Source organism: Diabrotica virgifera, chromosome 1 (genome assembly GCF_917563875.1).
Source record: "Diabrotica virgifera virgifera chromosome 1, PGI_DIABVI_V3a".
NCBI classification, from domain to species: domain Eukaryota; kingdom Metazoa; phylum Arthropoda; class Insecta; order Coleoptera; family Chrysomelidae; genus Diabrotica; species Diabrotica virgifera.
The window spans coordinates 29,396,686-29,421,689 of NC_065443.1; the positions used below are offsets into that span (position 1 = coordinate 29,396,686).

At 32.5% G+C, this 25,004-nt stretch overlaps 1 protein-coding gene across 2 annotated transcripts in view; it reads left to right on the forward strand.

Moving 5' to 3' along the window:
* The first annotated feature begins 9,907 nt into the window (after positions 1–9,907).
* LOC114335145 (juvenile hormone acid O-methyltransferase-like) overlaps positions 9,908–25,004 on the forward strand; it is a 66,245-nt gene continuing 51,148 nt past the window's right edge. The window contains exon 1 of one of the 2 annotated variants that reach the window (XM_028285315.2): positions 9,908–10,025. The gene's annotated coding sequence lies outside the window, so the exon portion shown is untranslated. The remainder of the gene's footprint in view (positions 10,026–25,004) is intronic. The other variant, XM_050646898.1, reaches the window with a different exon arrangement.

Here is a 25,004-nt window from a genome sequence, read left to right on the forward strand (position 1 = left end):
AGATAAGAGTGCTGGTTGCGCTCTCTGAACTAAGACTAACTAAAAATTAAGACCGATTTAGCTTCGCATTGCAACTGAAAAAAATTGGTTTACATTTTTATTAGAGAGTTTTTAAACCCTCTACTTTTTGACGTACGTTAAACGTAAAACGTTATACTTGTCATGCGCATTGAGTAGTAAATAAGGGATAACGTGTCTACTTAAAATAGTTTTTGAATCCTTTCAGAAACTACGCACACAGATTAACGTTAATTGACATTTGGCAAACGTAACCTATAAAACGGCAGTTGTGTGCTATAACCTATTTTATTGAATTATTTGCCGTAATGGAAGAAAATACTGAAAATGTATTAAGACGTTTACCAAAGACAATTTATTACTTTAAGAACACAAAACATCCATACCAAGTTTAACAAGACAATTTAGTCATGTGTCAGATTTCTCAAATTCCAACAGGGTTGCCAAGCGGATTATGTTATATTTATGTTTTTTAAGTGATAGTTTTAAAGAAAAACAAATTTTTATTACAATTTTATACATCATTACAGCATCATTAATATATTTTTTATTCTAGTTGACCTTGGTTCAGCTCATATGACTTTTTTTTCGTTTTTGATGATTTAGATATATGGCACTTGGCAATCTTACAAATACATGATCCCTTAATAACGTGAACCTTATTTCTACCTAAATAAGGGTATACTTTATTCGCTAATAAAATAATACGTTATTTTTCTTGTTACTGCGCATGAGGAGAATAACGTATAACGTTACTGAACTAAGGGTCTTAAAAACTATTTATTGTCAGTAGTAATTGCACAAGAGCTCTAAAATTCTATATTAATTTTAGAGTTCGAATGCAATTTGTTGCGATTATTTCATGAATAAAACTGTTCAAAACCAAAATTTTATTGTAATTTATTGATGTAAGTACAAATTAATACTGTTAAACACACAGTTGATATAAAATATTTTACGGTTGAAAGTCATCACTTTTATAACTTTTAAAACATTAATTGTCATTAATGTCACTGAACGTATTTTTTCGTAGCAACGAAGGGCATCTGACGTAATATACTTGACGACGGGATATTATCAAAAATTATCACCTTAATTTGCATTTCTGTAGCTTTCTATTGGTCAGAATCTCCTATGAATGAAATAATCAAAAATTATCGGGTATAATATCACAAGAGAGTGAGAATAAATTGAAAATACTTCGACAGTTTTTCGAAAATTTATTGTATGGCAATAGATACGAGAGCCCTCAGGGCTCGAGTGGCTGTTGCCCAATGACAACAAATTTGAGTAAAAATAAAGCATTATTTTCTTATTTATTCTTACCGTCGTGTGATATTAGTAAGATTTTTTTTAATAAGTATATTACGGATATTTTCTTAAATATGACAGTTGTCAAAACTAGGAAACTGGTTGCCATTAAACAGAAACAATCTAAAAAACTCTAACAAGAAGTAAAACCACTTCTATGTAAATTGGTATATTTATTAAAACTTAAAATTCCAATGGATTGAATAAAATATGTCCAATTCAGAACGTTTTCAGACCTATCGGTCCATCATCAGTGAATGTGCATTCTTGCTAAATAGCCCCAGAACCAAACAATGGTTGAATTTAAAATTCAATTTACATTATTTAAAAATAATATTAAACAGGCTAAACGCCGATGTTACAGGATATTGCCTATGGGAACATGGTGAAACCCTACCAAAACCTCAATCAACCATCTTAGGCCAACTTTGACTATAAAGTCAGACTTTATAGTAAGACTTTATAGTCAAAGTTGGCCTAAGATGGTTGATTGAGGTTTTGGTAGGGTTTCACCATGTTCCCATAGGCAATATTCTGTAACATCGGCGTTTAGCCTGTTTAATATTATTTTTAAATAATGTAAATTGAATTTTAAATTCAACCATTGTTTGGTTCTGGGGCTACTTAGCAAGTATGCACATTCACTGATGATGGACCGACAGGTCTGAAAACGTTCTGAATTGGACATATTTTATTCAATCCATTGGAATTTTAAGTTTTAATAAATATACCAATTTACATAGAAGTGGTTTTATTTCTTGTTAGAGTTTTTTAACTATATGGTATACAGCCAACCTAGGGAACTTCCCTTTTAGTTTATAGAAACAATCTACTTAAAAAAATTCTATCGTTAATTTTCTACAGTAGATAATTCTCAGTATAATTTTAATCTGATTGGATAGAATTAAACACGTCATCAAATATCTTACTATACGATTGGAAGTTAAAATCATTAAAAAATATTCAGCTTAATTTAGATTTCTGTAGCTTTCTATTGGTCAGAATCTCCTATGAATGAAATAATCTTAAAAATTATGCATCTAATGAAAAAACTATATCAAACATTCTTGTAGCTTATAAAAAATATCAAAGAGATTTTTTTGGTGCATGCTTTAATCGGTGTGTTCAACTTCAAAGAACAGAGAAATGGTCGATTTTAAGGGTATAATGCTACCAATATCTTTTGTAGTGCTTGAAAAGACCTATCAAACTAGCACTGTTAAATATTGATTACGTTCAAACCAAGCGAGATATGGTGCAAAAAATATTGATAACTAATTTATTTTAAGTTAAAATGCCACGTAGATTTAACCCCCCATATACCAGATTTAAATGCATGGTTTTACTTCTTCAACACCTTTTATTATAGTGTTACTAATATGTTCAAATAGTTGGACGAGTTTAAAATGCATGGGTTAAAATAAAATAAGGTCAAATTAAAGAGCGCATTTTTAAATTTTTTATAAATCTTCCTTTTTCTCCATGCAAGTCGAAAATAATAATATTATACAGTAATGAAAGAAAAAAACAAAATAGTTATCTGAAAAAAACCTACAATTCTTTACTCTATCTTTTGTTTCGAGTTACATGCAGAAAAAGGAAGATTTTTAAGAAAATTTAAAAATGCCCTCTATATTTTGTCTTATTTTTTTCAAAAACCATTAATTTTAAACCCATCCAACTTATTAAACATAGAAATAAGACTATAATAAAAGGTATTGTAGAAGGAAAACGATACATTTAAATTCTGCTGTATGAGAGGAAATAGAGGCACTTCTCATTTTTGTAATCCACATTTAACAGTGCTTGTTTTAAAGGTCTTTTCAAGCACTACAAAAGATATTGGTAGCATTAAACCCTTAAAATCAACTATGTCTCTGTTATTTTAAGTTCAACACACCGATTTGAGCATGCACCAAAAAAATCTCTTTTCACCTACCTTATCTCTTTTTATATTATAACTAGAAGATTTGTGAAGAAATAAATGTCTTTTATTTTCATAAACTGCACAAATGTTTTATACAGTTTTTTTAGATGCGTAATTTTTAAGGTATTCGCAAAAAAACCGTCCGAAAAGCTGTCTTTTTTCAAGGAAAATGGCGAATTGTCAACCAGGCAATTTCAATGGCAACTATTCAAAAATAATTATGTTTTAAAAAAAAATTATTGAATAATTTTTACTTAAAATTAGGTTCTCTAGTCACCTCCGTGGATATTTTGACCGAAGAATTATCCACCCTGGCGAAAGGGTGGGTACCAGCCCCAAGATAAAAAGCGCTATAAGATAAAGTGTAGACATTGTTTCTTAAGCTATTTCCTCCTTGCAGTGAAAATATCAAGTAAATTGAAGCAGTAGGATGGAATTCGGAGCCAAATACCCTCACTGACTGCACTAATTGGAGTACATAAAATATTCCAATAACTTTTGTGATTTTGTTTTTAAAATATTTTCATTTAGCGTTTCATTTTTATTAAATATTTCATTGAGGATACGCTACAAAATAAAAGTAATTTTATTTTTCATATTTCGATTCACAAATCAAACCAAAAGTTAAAAAAAAATGGAAAATAAATAAAATGCTTATATTAACAAAAATTTAATATAAACAGATCCAAAAATACATTGCAAATATCTTTTTCTACGAGCGTGCAAAAATGTCTACTTTCGCGCACGCATTTTAGTTTAGAAAGTTTCACTTTTCCGCACGCGTGTTACTTTTCCGCACGTGGTTTTTACTTTTCCGCACGCGTGTTAATTTAGATATGTTAATATGGCCTTAAAGTAATTATAATACGAAGTAGTTTTCAATCCTAATAGTAAATTATTAATATTGAAAATATTAAAAATATTACTAAAAGATTTTTAAATTGAAAACTTATTGGTACACTTTCCTGGTGACACCTCCAAGACTTCTACAATTTGCAAGTCAAATGGATGCTGCAGTGAAGACGAGAGGGAAGGAATTCTACACTATTCAATTCACATCCCCCGTCTGCAGCTGGTAAAGTTTCGACGGAAAAATGCACCTAGTTACTCTACGGAGTAATACGACTATAAAATAAAAATGTATACCATTTTTATTCAGTTGCAATGCGAAGGCAAAACAATCTTACTTTTCAATTAGAATACGGAGTGCATTCCAATCCCTTGAATCGCGATTTTCGGCTCTTATTGGAGCCTTCATCGGAAAGAACGTAGGCACTGTTCTCCATATTTTAACTGATTTGCATCGAGAGGTTTTCCCACCCATTGCAACTGAAGTGATGATCTCCGTATTCTAATTGAAAAGTAAGATTGTTTTGCCTTCGCATTGCAACTGAATAAAAATGGTATACATTTTTATTTTAATTATAATACATGCAATAAACTAATATTTAGATGTTATTTACTAATTTAATTCAAATATATCTTATTGTGTTCCTGTTTTAATGAAATTAACGCGACAATTCGATGAAATAAAATTATTTTGACATAATATTCGAAAGTCAAATCGGTAGACAATAACAGTCGTTTTGAATCATCGTCATGGAAACCAAGATCGTCGTCATGCTAACTAATTATATTGAAAGTGTGGTTTTACGACCTAGTCAAAGAATTAATTTGTGTATGTATTTTCATATTAATTAAATTAATTTTGGTAATTTTTTAAAGACTCTTAGAAAAAATATTGTTCCTAACTCTTGCAGAAAGTCTCTTTTCCGCACTCGACTGCTTGCCGAACTCCCGCTTCGCGTCGTTCGGCAAACTGCAGTCGCGTGCGGAAAAGAATGACTTTCTGCACTTGTTAGGAAAATAACTATTTTGTCTAGGTACACTTCAAATACTTGAAATACAATATCAACATATACATTTTGATATAGTTGGTGCAATATCAATATCATCGATTAAAGTCTGTACCGAAAAATTTAATTAACTAGTTGTAATGGGAAATAAGCAACAATTTTACTAAAAAAAAACGATTTTATTAACGCTTCGACGCCCAAATTTTCGACGAGGTTTTTTCTTGGTTTTCCCTCGTGATTTACTATGGAATGCCTAGTGCGAGAATTTTACTGTAACCATTGCATGTGGTTGTCTTTTTAAAGACAGATCACGTTATGATTTTTTTGTGACGGATATTCTTGAGTTGGGGTTGATTTCATGTAATCGAATGAACTATCTTGCAATAAAGTCGTCCCAGGAACGCAACTCATAAATATTGGCAATATCATTTTAAAGTCTTCTACTTTAAAATGTATAATGTATGTTTGAATTGCCGATATAAATGAGTCAGATTAAATAAATTATTAGAAGAATTTTTTTACTAAGCAACAACATTTTTGTTTAATTCATTAATATTTTTAGTATTTTGACAACGACACCTGATTTGGGCGTCGAAACGTTAATAAAATCTTTTTTTTTTGTAAAATTGTGGCTTATTTCCCATCAAAACTAGTTAATTGCAAAAATTCCACAAGAAAATAGCTTCAGAACAACATTGAAAAATTTAATGATCTTGTTCGGAATATTGCACCTATTGCGGTTATTTACAAAAAGTGGACAGTCAATTAAAAAATGCTTTACCCTTTTTGTTTCGCCACTTTCACATTTAGGTAAGTATGCATTTTATTATACAGGGGGATGCATAGTGCGGGGAAGTCCAATTACTCGTTTGTCGTAAGAGGTGCGAAACAAAAGATTTTTAGGTGAGTAAGTATTTTTAAATATATAGGGCCACTCTTAGTGACAGGGCGACACAAAATTATGTGTGTTAAAAATAACACCTTGTATATTTTCTTATTCTTTAATTCTCCTCGATGTATTCTTTCTTTAAATATAGGGTTTTGTAATATTACACAAGGTAGTTTAAAAGATAATTACGTTTTTTTGTTAATTGCATAGCAACATTCCCACCCTGTAGAATTGCAGTGATTTGACATCAAAATTTTTATTTATATTCAACGATTTTTGTTAAAAATTTTAGATTTTAATTTTAAGTTTCTTTTAGATCTGTGTCTGGTGGCGTAAGTATATCATTACTATTGCATTTTGGATGGTTGTTTATACATTTCATGTCAATTGTAATATCAATACTGTTGGCGTTAATTTTTGGTTAGGTATTGTCGCCGGTCCTGAATGAGAATGACGTAACTGCAAAAAGCCAAATTTGTTAGGAGAGCAAAAAAACGATTTTTAAATATTTAAAATAGGGATTAAACGAGGAGTAATTATTGTCCAGGAGCATTGGTATGGCGTTTATCCTGACAATGGTGGCATTTAGTTTCATCCCTATTGGTTTGACTTTCATAATATTAATTTAATCACCCCATTTTCAACCCTATCTACAGTTGCGCCATTCTTCATCTTAAAATTTTTCTGTACAAAAAAACGATTTTTAAATATTTATAATGTCGTTTATTCTTACAACAATGACTTTTATTTTCATCCCTATTGGTCCGAATTTCAGTATCCTAATTTAATCCCCACATTTTCAACCCTATTTTCAGTTGCGTCATTATTAATCTAAAACAAGGTCTAAAATGGTGCGTATTTCAATAACGACGCAACTACCCTGTCGTGGCTCGGCACATAGTTAAAGTTCTGTGGCTTTTGTAGAGAAGGATTGGGAACAAGGGAAGCTTTGTTCTCAATGTTAACATTACTTCAACGATCATGGGAAGTACAGAAACCAATTTACGTCTGCTTTATAGATTTTGAGAAGGCGTTTGATAGAGTTCAACATGATAGATTGTTTGAATATCTAGAAATGATTGGAATAGACGATAAAGAGCTGAGACTTTTACAACATCTATATTGGAATCAAGAAGCTTCTATTCTGGTAGACGGCAAAGAAACAAACAAAATTTGCATTCAAAGAGGTGTCAGACAGGGATGTGTGTTATCCCCAACTATGTTTAACGTATACTCAGAAATAATTTTTAATGAAGCCTTGGAAGGACAATGTGGAGTTCGAATCGGGGGAGAAACTATTAACAACATCAGATATGCAGACGACACCGCGATCATGGCTAAAAATATCGAAGATCTTCAATTCCTTATTGATCGAGTCACTAGAGAATGCTCCAATAACGGACCTAACATAAATGCAACAAAGACAAAGTTACTTGTGGTTACTAAACAAGACGTCGGCCCTATGCAACTAATTGTCAATGATGAATCAATAATAAATGTTAACCATTTTAAATACCTAGGATGTTGGATAAACGAGACACTAAATCCGGATGAAGAAATTAAAACTCGTATAGAAATTGCAAGAGGAGCATTTATGAAACTTAGATCTATTCTGAGCAACTCTCAGCTGAACTTACAACTAAGAATCAAGTTTCTAAAATGTTATGTGTATCCTGTATTACTATATGGATGTGAAACCTGGATCATGAAGGTTAACATGATGAACAAATTAGAAGCCTTTGAGATGTGGTCGTATCGTAGAATGCTCAGAATATCTTGGGTTCAACGCATTTCAAACAGAGAAGTCTTAAACAGAGTAGGTCAAGGCGAAGGTGACTTAATGAAGATGATAAAAAAGAGAAAACTTGAATATCTGGGGCATATAATGAGAGGTAGCAGATACAGGATGCTGCAGTTAATACTCAATGGAAAGATCGACGGAAAAAGAGGAATTGGTCGAAAGAAATATTCATGGCTCCGAAACCTTCGTCAATGGACTGGCTTATCAGCAGATCAATTGTTACATGCCGCACAAGATCGAGAACGATATCGGCAAATTGTTATGGAAGCTACCCACGCCTAAAAATTTGGGCACGGTACTTAAAGAAGAAGAAGAAGGCTTTTGTATCATCTGTACACAGTATTTTAGAAGTTCATTACGCAATAAACAGGAATTGACAAATTTTGCAGTTACGTCATTCTTGTTCCGGACCGGCGCACAGTGGTCCAAAAACCCGAAAAGACGGCCAAAATATGAAAGCTTTTTTGATTTGCATGAAATTAGGCATCTATGGGTTTTTGAGGTCGCTAATTACGAATCCGAAGTCTAAATTGCAAAAAACAAAATGGCGGATGTAATATGGTGGGTTTATGTATTTTAAATATATGTAATACCTTCGAAATTTGATATCCGGGGGTTTTTGAGGTTGCTGATTACGAATCCGAAATCGAAATTTCAAAAAACAAAATGGCGGATGCAATGGCGGTTTTTTTATTCCAACGTTAAATTCGATTATTAATCATATGAAAGTCAAAACTAATTTTAATTTTATTTTTCAACAATACTGTACCTGACCCTTTTATCTCTGATTTTACCCTATTATACTGAAATAACTAAAGATCTACAGTCATAACAACTACCTGAATGCTGCGATATGATCTGTTTATTCTGCGTTGTTAAAGATTCATATTGAAACTCATAGCGCAGAGCGCTTGTACAAATAATTCTCGCAAAACCAAAGGGGCAGATAGTGGCAGCCAATTTTTTTTAATCTTAAAGAGAGAAATATAAGCTAAAAGATGATTGTAGTAACATCTTGGAATTCAATGGAATATATAATTATTTGCCTATCTGAAAATTAAATTTTTTTAAAATATATACTCTTTTATTACTCAATTTCCACTTAAAATATACTAAATATAACACATATATAAATATTTTGATATTATCGGCTTTTATTAAAGATGGATCCACGAATATCTTCCATTTTGCAGAATTGAATTTGCGCACTTCGTTTTCGAGATACACGCACAAGACTGTGCGTATAAAATATTCGTTATTCTTAACTGCGCTTCTGTTCTGTAAGAGGGTCAACTTTGAACTGAACTGGAAATTCAGATATACGAGATATAGCTCTAGAGTTGCCAACACTGAATAGGGAATTTAATTCTCTTTTAGAAAATATAATAATATTCTGGAAACGTTGAATTTTTTTTTTTGACTTTTGGCCAGCTTTTCGGGATTTTGGACCACTGTGCGGCGTTGTATATTGGACTTTTGTTTTACTAATTCTGTATTATCTGTTGAAGATGATGTAGTTGCATTATTGCGTCGCTAAGATCATTTTGAGATAAGTCAACATTATTGGTCTTCTAAACCTTTTTTCGATATTTAGTAGTGAGTGATCATTGCAGCGATTAACATTATGTCCGTTTTTATTTGAGATGTCACATATCATACCATCTTGTGACAGAAATATTCGGTATGTTGTTATATCGTCATGATTTATTGTAAACAAATCGGGTAGTTCAACAGAAATTGTGTTGCTGCTACTGTGTGATGCTGTAATGTCATTAAGTTCTAGGTAGAATTACAATAATAATTTATTTTTAAGTTGGTTGAAACGATGTTAACTAAATAGAATCACTTACCATATTATAATGTGTTTAATCTTCGTGAGAAAAGAGATCTTCAAATTCTGATCTGAACTAATTTAATGTTTGATTGACGTAAACTGTCATCATATTTAAAATTCGCAATAAATATTTATATAATTAGTTATACGTTTAATCACATCGATACTAATAACAATCTTGATGATCACAGATTGGTAGCCAATTAAAACAAAAAACGTGCATTATGTTTGGGTATAAATATTTCTTTCTAGGATCTGTTAGAATTACTATGTTTCAAAAACTTGTTCAGTGTGTACATTAACTGAAGAACACGTGTTAGGAGAAAAATCAGTATTTTAAAAAAGCAGGTATATCAACATTTTTGCTTTGTTTTAAACTAGGGTGCTAAGTAAGTGGAATTTTAATTGATATTTGTCTATTACCTGTAATTATATTAGCAACTGACTTTTTTTTATTCTATTTTTTTTTCTAATATATTTTTTAATAAAAATTATTCTGGGCACAAATAAGAGATAATTTTTTTCTTATTTGTCAAGTATCTTTTAAGTAAGTTTTTCAGCGCAAATTTTATAATTACACAAGTAGATATAGGTATGTTACATTGTTAAAAAAAGAGATTGGTCCGGATTTTAAGATTATTTCCGAGTTCCTACTAGACACTGAACTACTTGCATTTAAGTCTGCCTCTGTATTTCCTCATATTTCGAAAATAGTTGCTCTTTGGTGAATATATATAATATACAGTGATGAGCGCGCTAATAACCGGCAAAATAGCACAAAAGATGGAAAACGTTTTAAGTTGTGAGATAAAATGAAATGAAACTAGTCTATCTGGGAAATTTAGCTTTACTAACCTAAAAAATTACATTATATTGATTGTTTCCTACCTTTACACGTATCAGAGGAGTATGTCAATTAAAACTGTCACTGTGACAGTGGTAGTTGCCAAGCTCGTGCGGTACGTCTAAAGGTGGGAAACAATCAATATAATGTAAATTTATACGTTAATATTGCTAAAATTTCCCAGCTCGGCTAGTTTTATTTAATTTTATCTCACAACTTAATACGTTTTCCATCTTTGGTGCTATTTTTCCGGTTATTAGCGCGCTCATCACTGTATATTGGAAGGAGTAAGACTATTTTCCTTGTAGGCATATTTTTCTGGGGGGTATTAGGCATTGGAATAGCGGTGGAATAGTCCATCAATATATAGGATGAGGCAGATAAAGGGCCTATTAGAAATATCTCGAGAACTAAACGTAAGAGAATTATGAAAATTGGAATACCGGGGTTTTAAGGTATGAACTATTTAATGAAAATATTTTGGTCTCTTTGCTAGTTCCGGTTATACCGGAAGTTGATTGTAACTTCGTTTTTTTAAATAGGACACCATGTATATTTTTACATTTTTGGATTCTCCTCGATGTCTTCTTTCTTGAAATATGAGGTTTTGTAATATTATACAGGGTAGTTTAAAAGATAATTATTAAGGTTTTTTATGAAGCAAACTTCGCACCCTGTAGAATTCTACTGATTTGCTATTTAAAACTCCATTTATGTTCAAATGATTTTTAATATAGTCTTTTATTATCAAAAATTATTCATATAGCGAATTGTTTAATTTTAGTATACAGGGTGGGTCGAAACTCGGAATGATCATTTTCTGAGTTTTCTTAAATAGAACACCCTGTATTTTAGTATTGTAATGAAATGATATTTTATAGTACTTTTTTATTTCTTAAGCATTCCCTATACCTAACTGCTTTAATTTGTAAGTTATTCGTAGTTCTTTAAGCCAAACATTAATTGCAACAAAAATTACGTGAAATTTTATTAGGATAGCCGTGAAAATATTCAATCATAAATAATTTTTTGAGAATAAATACACGTTAATCTAGAATGATCCTTAAACCATTAAAAACAAACCATATACACTTAGATTACGAGAACGTTCATACTAATATGCAGATTCTCAGTGATACTAACATTTAATTCATTTTAATCATTTACAATAGTTTTTGTTCGATCAGATCAGATTTCTCGTAATCTAAATGTCCAGTTCGTTGAAACCGATCTAGTAAATTTTGAAAAGTTTCCCTTTTTGGTTGTCATTTATCATGGAATTGCTGATGATGAATTCTTATTGCTAGTACTTAGCACATTTTTATTTGTTCTACTATCCTAGAACAAAAAAACATCTGAATCAGTTCCTCATTAGAAAAATTCATATTAGTAATGGTAGCAAAAGCAACTGGAACTTCAAAAATAGTAGATTGTTTAAGCAAAGCCTATTTTAGTTTAAGCATATTTAGTGTCAAAGTCATAGCCAACTATGTGGATAGAAAATTGTATGTTTTTATTAATATTAAACACACCAACAATCTTAACTACGTAGGTATTTTGATATATCAACCAGTATTAATAAATTAAAGGTCAGTCGAGATTAATATGTGGTTATTTTCGAAAAATTATTGATGAATAAATATTTTCACGGCAAACTTAATAAAATTTCACGTAATTTTTGTTACAATTAATGTTTGGCTTAAAGAACTACGAATAACTTACAAACTAAAGCAGTTAGGTATAGGGAATGCTTAAGAAATAGAAAAGTACTATAAAATATCATTTCATTACAATACAAAAATACAGTGTGTTCTATTTAAGAAAACTCAGAAAATACTCATTCCGAATTTCAACCAACCCTGTATATTAAAATTTAACATTTCGTTATATTATTAATTTTTAATAATAATAGACTATATTAAAAATCACTTGAACATAAATGGAGTTTTTCATATCAAATCAGTACAATTCTACAGGGTGTGAAGTTTGCTACAAAATTTATAAAAAACCTTAATTATCTTTTAAACTTCCCTGTATAATATTGCAAAACCTCATATTTTAAGAAAGAAGACATCAAGCAGATTCTAAAAATATAAAATTATACAGGGTGTCCCATTAAAAAAAACGAAGTTATAATCAACTCCCGGTATAACCGGGAGTAGCAAAGAGACCAAAATATTTTCATTAAATAGTTCATACCTCAAAACCCCTGTATTCCAATTTTCATGATTCTCTTACTTTAGTTCTCGAGATATTTCTAATAGGCCCTTTATCTGCCTCACCCTGTATAAGTAGGATAAGATAATATGGTTAATTTTATTAGTCCAAGAAAATCGGATGTACAGTGCACAGAGTCTAAAGTTGCCGGTGGTGGATGGCGTCTATGCCCAGTATTAGACAGTGTATGAGAGAGAAAGTATTCGAAATAATGAAATAACAAATTTAATATTTTATTATTTCACTATTTTAAGTAAATATTTTATTAGCTTATGAGTTTTTCGAGGTAACGCTGTCGAGATTTTTTAGTTTTAACGATTTTTGACTTTTTGGTATCACTCAGAAGTCAAATCAACGAATTTTCTTGGCAAAGAAAGAGTGAAACTCAACATATTTGTTATTGTTAAACAAAAAATAAGCATAAAACAAAAATATCTCGACAGCGTCACCTCACCAAATGTCTAAAGAAAATAAATACAAAATTCCAGGTGGATCGGTTATGTAGTGTTTCAGATACAATGTCTACCGACTCTGAATAAAACAGTTTTGAGAAAAACGCGTTTAAAATTTTGTCAACTATTATTTTCAATTTCATTTTTGTCTGCCAAATTGTAAAGTGATGCGCACCGAAATATGTTTTTGAATCGCGAAGTAATTTACAAAAAAGAATGGAGACCGCTTTAGAACGTTTCTCACTACGCCCCAGCTCGCTGGCGCGGCCCTGCTCCAAAGCGAGTAGACGGTAGGGATATTCAACACTAATATCATCGCGTTTAATATTAAAATTTAGTTATTTAATATTAATTGAGATTCTTTAGTAATCTTTATTTTGATATATATTCTGATTGGTAAACAGAGCAGTGCAGACACCTACATTTGCTTACGTGTTGACACTGCTTGAACTTTGCGCATGAACAATACCTTACAGTCCTATTTTATATGTTTTAAATTTTATTTTCAGTACAATTTTATTGGTAAAGAAATGAGTGAAACTTGCTAAACAAAGTTTTTTTTTTTAATTAAGGGGGCTTTAAAAATTTCGGCATTTTCGATTTCTTTAGCAGTGTATGGGTCACATGGGCGAAAGAGCCATGACGTCACCTGCACACCGCATTTCCCGCTCACTACAAGACATGTCGGCCGCAAGTCACGTCCGTCACCCGCCCACGCTTCTTCTTCTTTCCGTCATCTGTCAAATCTTCTTCGTTTCGTCGTCTGTTAATTCTTTATTATTTTAAATGAAAGTACATAAAAAAATCAAAAATGAATAACCATTTACATTTACAAGTACATAACTTCAACAATACGCTCTGAAAATTTCAGAGTGATTGGAGCAGCGAGTTCGCGCCATCGCGCTTACGCATAGTGAGCAACGGTCAACAGCTGTTCCCATTCTCTTTTGTAAATTACTCCTCCATTTAAAACATATTCCGGTGTGCATCACTTTACGATTTGACAGACAAAAAAGAAATTGACAACATTTTCAACGCGTTTTTCTTAAATCTGCTTTTTTCAAAGGCGGTAGACATTGTAACTCAAAAACTACTTGACCGATCTACCTGGAATTTTGTATACATTTTCTTTAGACATTTCGTGAAGTAACGCTGTCGAGATATTTTTTGTTTTATGCTCATTTTTTATTTAACCATAATAAATATGTTAATTTTGGCCTTTTTTGCCAAAAAAATTTAAGTGATCCCAAAAGGTCAAAAATCGTTAACCCTCCGTTAGTCGCGCGGTCTACAATCGTAGACCACTCTCCTTTAAGTGGTCGCTAATTGCAGAAAACTGTACATACGCCCCCCTCCCGCTTAGTAGCTGTCACTAATACTTCCAACTTACTCTTCAGTTTGCTAAACGCCTCCGATCTGTTTGCATTATTTTTTTACCATTATTCAAAGAGCAATGGTCTACAACCGTAGACCGCGCGACTAAGCGCGTTCCAGTTTTTAGTTGTAATATATAAAGCTAATATGTAGCCTGCTGCGTATATAAAGCTAAAACATAAATGAAAAAGTTTCAAGAAGCGCTCTCGGTGGAACCTGTAACCCCTAGAGAGCGCGTCCCCAAGGTGGCGGATAGGGGCATGTCCTCACCAGCCTAGTGCTGGCGGATAGGTAGGAAATAAAATACTACCCGCGGACCAACAGGTAGGGCGGAGGATGCTCTAAAGCTGTAGAGAAAGCAAATCCTCTAGGAGAAGGAATACTCCAAAATCAAACCCTGGTCCTCCAGGTCGAAGGTTGAGGCATCGGGTTAACTCCCCGTTACTCGGAAAAATTCAAACTGTTAAAAAACCTAGCGAAACGCCTCGGAATCGATTGATTATAAAACGACGACACATGCTACGGAAAAGGATGACGAATATTGGAACTTGGAACGTACAAGGGTTTAAACAAAAAATAAATGAAGTAATACACGAAATAAATAGACTGAACATAGACATCGCAGTGATTACCGAAACAAAACGAAAGGGTCAAGGATCAGAAAATATCGGAGAATATGATTACTTCTACAGCGGGGTACCAAAGGAGAAAAGAGCACAACAAGGTGTAGGTATACTTATACGCAAGAAACTAAGGAGATTCATAACTGCTTGGGAAGCCATCAGCGAAAGGCTCATAAAAATGAATTTAACTATCAAAGGAAAAAAGATTACGATTATTGGAGTATATGCAGTAAACGATGATGCACTGGTGAATATTAAGGACGACTTTTTTGAAAAGCTACATTCAGAAATTGCAAATATCGGCAGATCACGAGAAATTATAATCTTGGGGGACCTAAACAGTAGAACAGGCAAGAAACAGCACAATAAAGTCATAGGCCAATATGGTGAAGAAGCTATAAATGACAATGGTACTAGGCTAATAGCCTTATGCGAACAAAATGATATGAAAATCACAAACGGATTCTTCCAACACCGAGATATCCATAAATATACATGGACACAAAATACCCGAGGGCTGAAATCAATCATAGACTATACAATCATAAGACAAAAGACTAAATTGATTGTACAGGATGTGCGGGTATATAGAGGAGCCACTTGCGGCAGTGACCACCATCTATTAAAAACAAAGCTCACAATAGGAATAGATAGAGCAAGAGATTTAAAAGAAGCTGCAGCGGAAATAGAAAAATTAACAGAAAATAAATACAACCTAAACAGCTTAGAACAAGAAAGCGTGAGGGATTTATACAGGAGTAGATTAGATAAAAAGTTAGAAACCATGCAATTTACCAGCAATGAAGAGCATTATCATTATATAAAAACATGTCTTCAGGAAGCAGCAACAGAGGCCCTCGGACTCCAAATAAAAAACCACAGAAAAACTCCGTATTGGTGGGACGAAGAAATAGAACAAGAGATTAAAAATAAAAGAGAGAAGTATAAAAAATTTCTGAACACAAGGACCGACGCCGATAAGGTAGAATACAAGAGGATCCAAGCTAAAGTGCGAAAAATGATATGCCAAAAGAAGAATGAGGCTTGGGAGCAAAAGTGTAACATGATTAACACACATTTAGGAGGACGGAGAAGTACAGAAAGTTGGAAAGTATTAAAATCGCTACGACAGGAAAAGAAAAGAGATATAATATCAGCAATCACACCGGATCAATGGGACGAATATTTTGAAAAACTCCTAAATGAGGACAGAGCGGAATTTTTAAATAACAGTGATACCAGCAATGTAAATATCTTAGCCTCACCATTACGGGTAACAACAAAAGAAGTAGAAGAAGTATGTAAGTTTTTAAAAAATAACAAAGCACCAGGACCAGGGAACATACCAGCTGAACTAATAAAATATGGCACAACAAAATTATATGAAAACCTGGCTAAACTCTTTCAAAGATGCATCAACGGAGCGGAAATCCCAGAAGAATGGAAGACATCATGGATATCCACCATACATAAAAAAGGCAGACGGGATCAATGTGACAACTACAGAGGCATCGCTGTAACGAACTCGATCAGCCGAATATACGGAAAACTGATTAAAAATAAAATCGAAAACGAATATAAAGATATAGAAGCTGAAGAACAGGCAGGATTCAGGGCAGGGAGATCAACGGTTGACCATCTGTTTTGTATTACACAGATTATTGAGAAGAAACTGGCCGTCAACCAGGAGGTGCATCTGTTATATGTGGACTTAAGAAAAGCGTATGATAGCATCCCACAAAACAAATTATGGGAAGCATTAGAGAAAACCAATATAAGCGCAAATTTAATAACAGCGACGAAACAATTGTATACCAAAACTGCATCAAGGGTGAAAGTTGGAAGCAGGCTATCGAGAGGATTCCAAATTAGCAAAGGCCTAAAACAAGGGTGCTGCCTTTCACCGACATTATTTAAGATCTACCTCGAACAAACTCTAAAACTTTGGAAACGCAAATGCAAAAACATGGGATTACCGATCAGCAACAATACAATATACACTTTGTCATTTGCAGACGACCAACTTGTACTAGCGCAAGACTACGATGATATAGAATATATGACAAGGAAATTAATAGAGGAGTACAAAAAAGGTGGTTTGGAAATAAACATAAAGAAGACCGAATATATGTGTATCGGTGGGACACAGCAGGACCTTACACTGGGGAATGGCGAAATTATTAAACATTGCGACGCATATAAATACCTTGGTATGACCATCACACAAGAAGGAAGCGTAGACCGGACGATAGAAGAAAGAAACAACCAGGGAAGAAAAGCAATTACCCTTCTCAATAGCATCCTCTGGGACCAGTCAATATCAAACAACAACAAACATAGAATATACAATACAATTGTTAAGACTATAATCACTTACAGCAGTGAAGTATGGCAAATAAAAGAAAGATACAAGAGAAAACTTGAAGCAACAGAAATGGATTTCTGGAGGCGCTCAGCAGGAAAATCAAGATTAGAAAGGGTAACCAACAACAGAATTAGGGAAATAATGAATGTGAAACACACAATAGTAGATGACATTAGTACCAAACAGCTTAGATGGTATGGACACGTACAAAGAATGTCCGAAGAACGACTCCCGAAACAAATCCTAACGTGGACCCCTCATGGTAGACGAAAAAGAGGAAGACCCCGCCTGAGTTGGAGAGAAGGCATAAATCGAGAAATGAGAGAAAGAGAATTGGATGAAGACCTTTGGATGGACCGAAGTGAATGGCGACTAGGCATCGGAAGACGTAGGAGAACGTTTTAAAACCGATATATATATATATATATATATATATATATATATATATATATATATATATATATATATATATATATATTCAAGAAGCGACTTCATTGAAAACTTAGCATGGGAACTAATCAAACCGCAAATTGAATATGAATCAACTATACCTTCCCTGCTAAGAGAACTTAGACGACGAGCTCTCGTACTGCTCGAAGTTACAAAAGTTATAGGTACCCCCTCCCCCTAATATTCCAACAAATTACGTGGGACGATGTCGTATTTGTGCACGAATTTGCAATATACCAACAAGAACGGCATGCCAAAGATATGACAAATTTGCATGCAAGGATCATCTCAGGGATATTTGCACTGAATGTTTGATGGACTAAAATTGTGCCACTTTTACCATTTAATAGTTCTGTTCTTTTTTTAATTTCTAGTTATATTCTTTATTATTCATCCCTATTGGTCATTCTAGAAGTTCAAAGATAAAAAATATTTGTGTTATTTTACTAAATTGAGCTTATTTTTGTGACCATTTTTATTTACTTGCGAATAAAGATCCAAAAAATCATGACCTCGTTTATAATTTTACCACTGTCAAAATGAGAAAAGCCCAGGAACAAAACATATCTAATATGAAAGAACGGACATAAATAAATATGTTATTAACCATTAATTTGTTAATTTTGTCAAAATCCGGTATTATACGACAAAAAACTCTTGATCTACAATCGTAGACCGCGCGAATAAGCTCGTCAGCAATAACCGCGCGCCTAACGTAGGGTTAAAACAACGTTACCTCGAGAAACTCATAATCTAATAAAATTGTTTTGGATTTTTCATTAACATAATCCAATGATGAGCTCTGATGTCCACCGCAAAATCCATTGTTTTTTGCGGTGTGTTTAAAAATTTTCTACCGTTGGCTTATTTTTTAAAAACTTTTCCTTGAATTATTTTTTGAATATTTTATGGATTGTACTGAATATGTTTGTTTAATTTAAAAATAAAATAATTTCTACTTTCAAAAAAAAATGCACAAGCATGTGTTTGGAATGTTGATTTCAAACTCTACACCCCCTTAAGGATAGCTGTGACAATATTTTGATAGGCAAACCATGCAAGTCATATTTGTCTTTGTATGAAATTTAATAAAAAAAATTTCATCCCGAAAGCAGATGGGTGAAGGTCGACCTAGATTCGGATCTTAGACTAATAGGGTTTGGCTATAAAATAGGGTTCGGTATAGTTGACTTTTAAGCCTGCGTAATTTTTTGATCTAGAACATGTCAGATTGTCTTGAGATATGAAACTTCTGCAGGTGGCGTTTTCATAATAATATGTTTCAATATAATATGGGATAGTGATAACGTAGGCTGACAAATAATTTTCTTCTAAAGCTTAGTATGTGGTTATACTCTGGTAGAGTTGCACCAATTTTTAAGAAAGTTATACGGGAAACGAGGTTTTTATTTCTGTATTTTTATTTCCCACATGAGTACCCACATCATGTGGATTTGTTGAACAGACGTTGGATAACACTATTCTTTCTATTGGCGTTGTAAGTCTTCTCGTAAGATTTCTCCTTGTAGTTCAATTGAACCACATTTTCCATAAATCTACGGGAAGTTTACTGTTTAGATAAATATATATTATTTTATTGGATAAATGAGAAAAATTAAATATTTTTTGGATTTATTAAAGTGCCTAAAATGATCAAACACTCTTGAAGACGGGTGTTATTTATAAAAAGGAAAATGATCGCTTGATATTTAGTAGGAAACTTCTGCTGTGAGGATGTTAAGGGCGTCCGCGCAAATCGCGCCAATGTGTTTAAATGCATTTATTTTTTTCGAATCCTGAGATAACTAATATAGCCCAGTAAATAAACGGGAAATTCGGCGATACCGTGTAATTTTCAGGGGCAACTCCGAATTGCATGAAAATTTGGATTTAGGTTCTACTTACCCTGCACTTCAAAGTTGAAATTGTGCCGTTGGCTGCTTTTACTTGGGGGGTGACAGTCACCCCTTCTCGGGGGTGAATAAACATATGTTCAAGATAAGACCGGAAATGGATAAATTGACTGATTTTAAGCAACTTTTGTTCTATAGAGTTTTATACGTAAGTCAATACTTTTCGAGTTATTTTCCATTGAAAATGTTGATTTTTCGACAAAAAACTACGTTTTTAGGCGGTTTTTGGCAAATAACTCAAAAAGTAAATATTTTATCCAAAAAAATATTCTTAGCAAAAGGATAGCTTGCAAAAAACCCAAAAAAGTGGTGTACCAGTAAAGTCTATCAATCAAATGAAAACAAAGTTGTACCTCATAAAAAATACGTTCTCTTCTAATTCCAAATCGAATATTTCAAGGTGAAATCACCGAAAAATTAAGCACTTTTCGGGAAAAACCCATTTAAAGTTTTTTAAAGTGTTTATAAAAATCTTTGTTTTAATTGTTAACAAAAGTTTTACCATTAAAAATAAGCGAGTTACGCTCAAAAGGAAGTTGGCCCTCTTTTTTTTTTGTAAAAAATCATGAAAATGTCGCCGTGTTTAGCTCCCCAAATGAAATTAATCGTTAACGCTTTACAAACAATTTACTTACCTGTCTATTTTTTATATGATCTGTCAGTCTCACCGGTTTAAAGTGTTTATTTTTGAAAGGGTTACAATTGAGAAAGCTTGAATGGGTCACTAATCACGAGTGTATGTAAATTTTGAAGAGCCATATCTTAACCAATTTTTGTCTTACGGAGAAACAAAATAAACTAGCATAGTTATAATAGCAAAACCTACATTTTTCTGCTCTTTAAGATTTTTCTTATCACTAATACTTTTTAAGTTATTTTAAAAAAATTTAATTTTTCAAAAATAAGCACTTCAAACGAATCAAACTTACAGATCATACACATACAGATCAAACAATACACATACAGTTAAAATAGATGGTAAAGCTAAACGATTAATTTCATTTAGGGTGCTAAATAGATTCACGATTTTTTTACCAAAAAAAGGGGCCAACTTTTTTCTTCAGTTTAACTCGTTTATTTTTGATGCTGTAAACTTTTGTAAAAAAAACAAATAATAAGCTTTTTTCGATACTTTAATAATGTTAATAAGGTTTTCCCTAAAAATGCTTCTTTCTTCGGTGATTTCGCGTTGATTCGATTGGAATTAGATGAATAAGAACGTATTTTTCTTGAGCTACAACTTTGCTTCTACTCAATTTGTAGATTTTACTGGTACACCATTTTTTTCGTTATTTTAGAGGCTACACTTTTTTAAAAATATTTTTTTCAATAAAATATTTACTTTTTGAATTATTTGGGAAAAACGGTCTGAAAACGTAGTTTGTTTGTCGAAAAATCAACATTTTAAATCGCGAATAACTCGAAGTATTGACTTACGTAAAAAACTTTATAGAACAGAAGGTGCTTAAAATAAGTCAAATTATCCATTTCCTGCCTTATTTTAAACACGCGTTTATCACCCCCCGAGAAGGGGTAAATGTCACCCCCCAAGCAAAAGCAACCAACGGCACAAATTCAACTTTGAAGTGGAGGGTAAGTAGAACCTAAATCCAAATTTTCATGCAATTCGGAGTTGCCCCTGGAAATTACACTCCAAAACGGTCATTTATTAGGCTAATAAGTATTTTTTAAAAATTTAAACGCAGAATAAAAAATTACATTATTACCGAAAGCAGAAAGTTCCTCAGAATAACCAATGGGTTTCTTTTGAATGAGATATTTGAAATTAAAAGTCACACTATTTTTTTTTCCCCCATGTATCTTATTAAAATATACATTATAAAAGTTTTCACGGACTTCCGGCCCTCGGTAATACTGCAATTTTTTATTCTGCGTTTAAATTTTTCTATTCTCATTTAAAAAAAATCATCGATTACGTCATCACGACCAGATGGATGACTTCACTAGTATGGTATGTATGTCAAAAAATCGTAATTTAAAATTAAAATCTACCTGTTTCGGGATTTATTTCCCTATTGATTTATTACCTGTTCCCTAAAAGATGACACATTTAAAACAGAATTTTCTTAAAATTAAAGTGAATGGACAGTTACATTATTTTTATAATGTAACATAATATTTTGTATTGTTAATAATATCTAGGAACACATAAGTTGTGAGATGTGACATTGACTAATTGACTGGAGGACCATACGGGTGTTAAAAGTTTGTTTATTCTGTTTTTTATTATTTTTTCGTTCAAAAAGTTATTGAGTTATCAAAAAGTTTTTTTCTAATTTTTTAAGCAATGTGTAACCGATAAATAATTCTTAATATTCGAGTTAATGTATTGAAAAACTCTAAACATGGCCATCAAACTTTATAAACCAGGTATTAAAGCCACATGGAATCGTAACGGCGCTCATGATTCCCCCATACGCGTATTCTATTATTTCCAGTTATCTTCCTCAGTATATGTATTATGTTATATTTTCCATCCATTTACGAAAATGTTCCTGTTCCACTGAAATAACTATAAAGATAAATTTGCAATAAATGGGCCAGAGTCGGACGCATTTAGTATAAAGCAAATTGAAATAACGAAATGCCCCAAAAAACCTACATCATGACGTAAAGATAAAAGAAATTTGTTTCCAACTTTTATTATATCGGTTTGTCATGTCCTGACAGTGAGCACAGGACTCGGTGGATTTGTAAGCTTTTGTTTTGGTCTTCTGGGAAAGTTTAATATACCAGAACATTGAAAAATTGAAGAAAGAAACTTTCTAAATAACTGAGAGTATCGTATTATGGCATTTTCAAGATGTATCGTTGACTTTTTAAAACTTCATAGATTTAACTTTTTATATTAATACTGGTCCTGACAAGGTAATTTTTTTTACCAAACAAAGAGACCTGAAAACCTTCGAAGCAATGAGTAAATAAAATGCAATACACATTACATACAATCCAACTTTTATACTTTCAAATGTCAAAGTAAATAAAAAAAAATTAAAGCGTGGCACTTGCGGAGTGTCGATAGAAGTGAATACTTCTTATAGATTCGATTATATTCGGTTCGATTCAATTGGATTCCATTCGATTATATTTAGTTTTATTTATATATATATTAGGCATATAATTTAACATATAATATTCGATGGTTAAGAGCGCAGATATAGTATGTCCACTTTTTGCTGATTTTAAGATAACATAAGAATATTCAGTAGGGGCATATGAATGTTCTGTATAATTATTGTAAGTCCAGAATGATTGTAAATGGGTTAAACCGCCTTGCCAAAATATAGTATTTCCCATTTGTACTAAAAACCGACTTGCGCATTATATATTATGTCCGTCGGAAGTGCACAAACATAGTATGTTTTGGACATACAGTATTAGTGCTCAAGCGATCAAACTCTTCATGGCTGTAAATATTGTTTGTCCGGACATGCAATATTTGTGTTCTTCCACAGCTGTCCTTACACATTCCCAAAAAGGATCAATGTTCTTCATGAAATATTTATTATAATGCCTCAGACATATCTTCTTTAGAGAATAATTGGAAACTCCATAAGCAGAGGAAAGAAGAAGCTATGACAATGAAAAAAGCAGACAAGAAGAAAGCTATTGAAGTAAAAGGAGTCAATTATAGAGCGATCACGTTTGACTTAGAAGCAATTTTGATAGTGCCATTTTCTGCAGATTCTCAGATTTATTACAAATGAAAACTTTCAGTTTTTAATTTTACCATTTATAACTCATTTGATCAAAGTGGTCACTGCTACGTGTGGGATGAAATCCAGGGTTCCAAAGGTGCCTCGGAGATAGGTACAAGTACATGCCTTTTAAAATATCTGTATAGTTTGTTAAAAACCGTTGAACATGTAGCCACTTTCTCAGACACATATGGTGGGCAAAATCGCAACCAGTTTGTTTGTGCTTCGATGCTATACGCTGTTGCAAAAGTTGACAATCTTAAAACGATCGACTTAAAGTTTATGGAATCTGGCCATTCTTATTTGGAAGCAGACTCAATTCATGCAAAAATTGAGCATGCTCGTAAGCACAAAAAGACATTCACGACCGAAGAATGGGCACTTTTGATTAGCATGGCAAGACACAAACCAAAACCCTACGAAGTACATAGACCGACCTCTTCAGATTTTTATGACCTGCAGAATCTTGCTTCCCTTATAATGCAAAATAAGAAAACAAATACGTTAGGTGATGCAATAAAATGGCTATAGTTTATATGGTTACAGTATAAATGAGGCGTATAAATGCAAAACTCGCTTTTTGCAAAAAATACCAAATATGACTTGACTGTAGTTTAGAATTCATTCACCAACGTACATTTAGAAAAACTTACCAAATATTTGCAAAACTGTCTCCTTACTGGCTATTTTGTGACGTAAAAATCAGAGAAATATGCAGAGCTCTCTTTTTATAACGTTAAAGAAACATTTTTATTGATTATCTCACAAGAGTATAGAATCCATAAGGCGAGTTTTGCATTTACACGCCTCAAATATTCATTGACTGATGCACATTTTTAAGAATTTGATGCCGTACAAAACAAAAACATACTAAACAAATTACACAAGTTGCATGTTGCATGGACAGATGTCCAGCTAAAAGCCAAATATCAAAAAAGACTTTTCATATCTAAGGCAAAAAAGAGAGACTTATTGTATTTACTAATTAAGGAGATCATATCAACAGTTTATAAAACGTATTTTAAAAGTTTTCCGACATCAAGGAAAACAAAAGATCTTGTACATTGGCGGACCCCTGAATGTAAAGAAGATGATTCTGAGTAAAATATATGGCTTTTGTGTTTTACTGTTTTGTACCCACTTTTTGTTTTAGCAAATAAAGCATAAAATAAAGAGAACTTCAACAAACTCATTATTTTATTAATCTAAGTTACACATGTTGTATGTCCAAACAGTAAGAACCCTTATAGTCCAGAAAGCCACTGCGCATCCGCTACGAAAAATATTCTAATTCGGATTTTTTGCACAATCTTACTCAAAAAGGACCCCTTTTAACAAATTTGCATGTTGCCAGGACCAAAAGTTGGTCAAAAATTTTTTAAACGTTTTTTTTTTGTTTTTATCCTAAAAT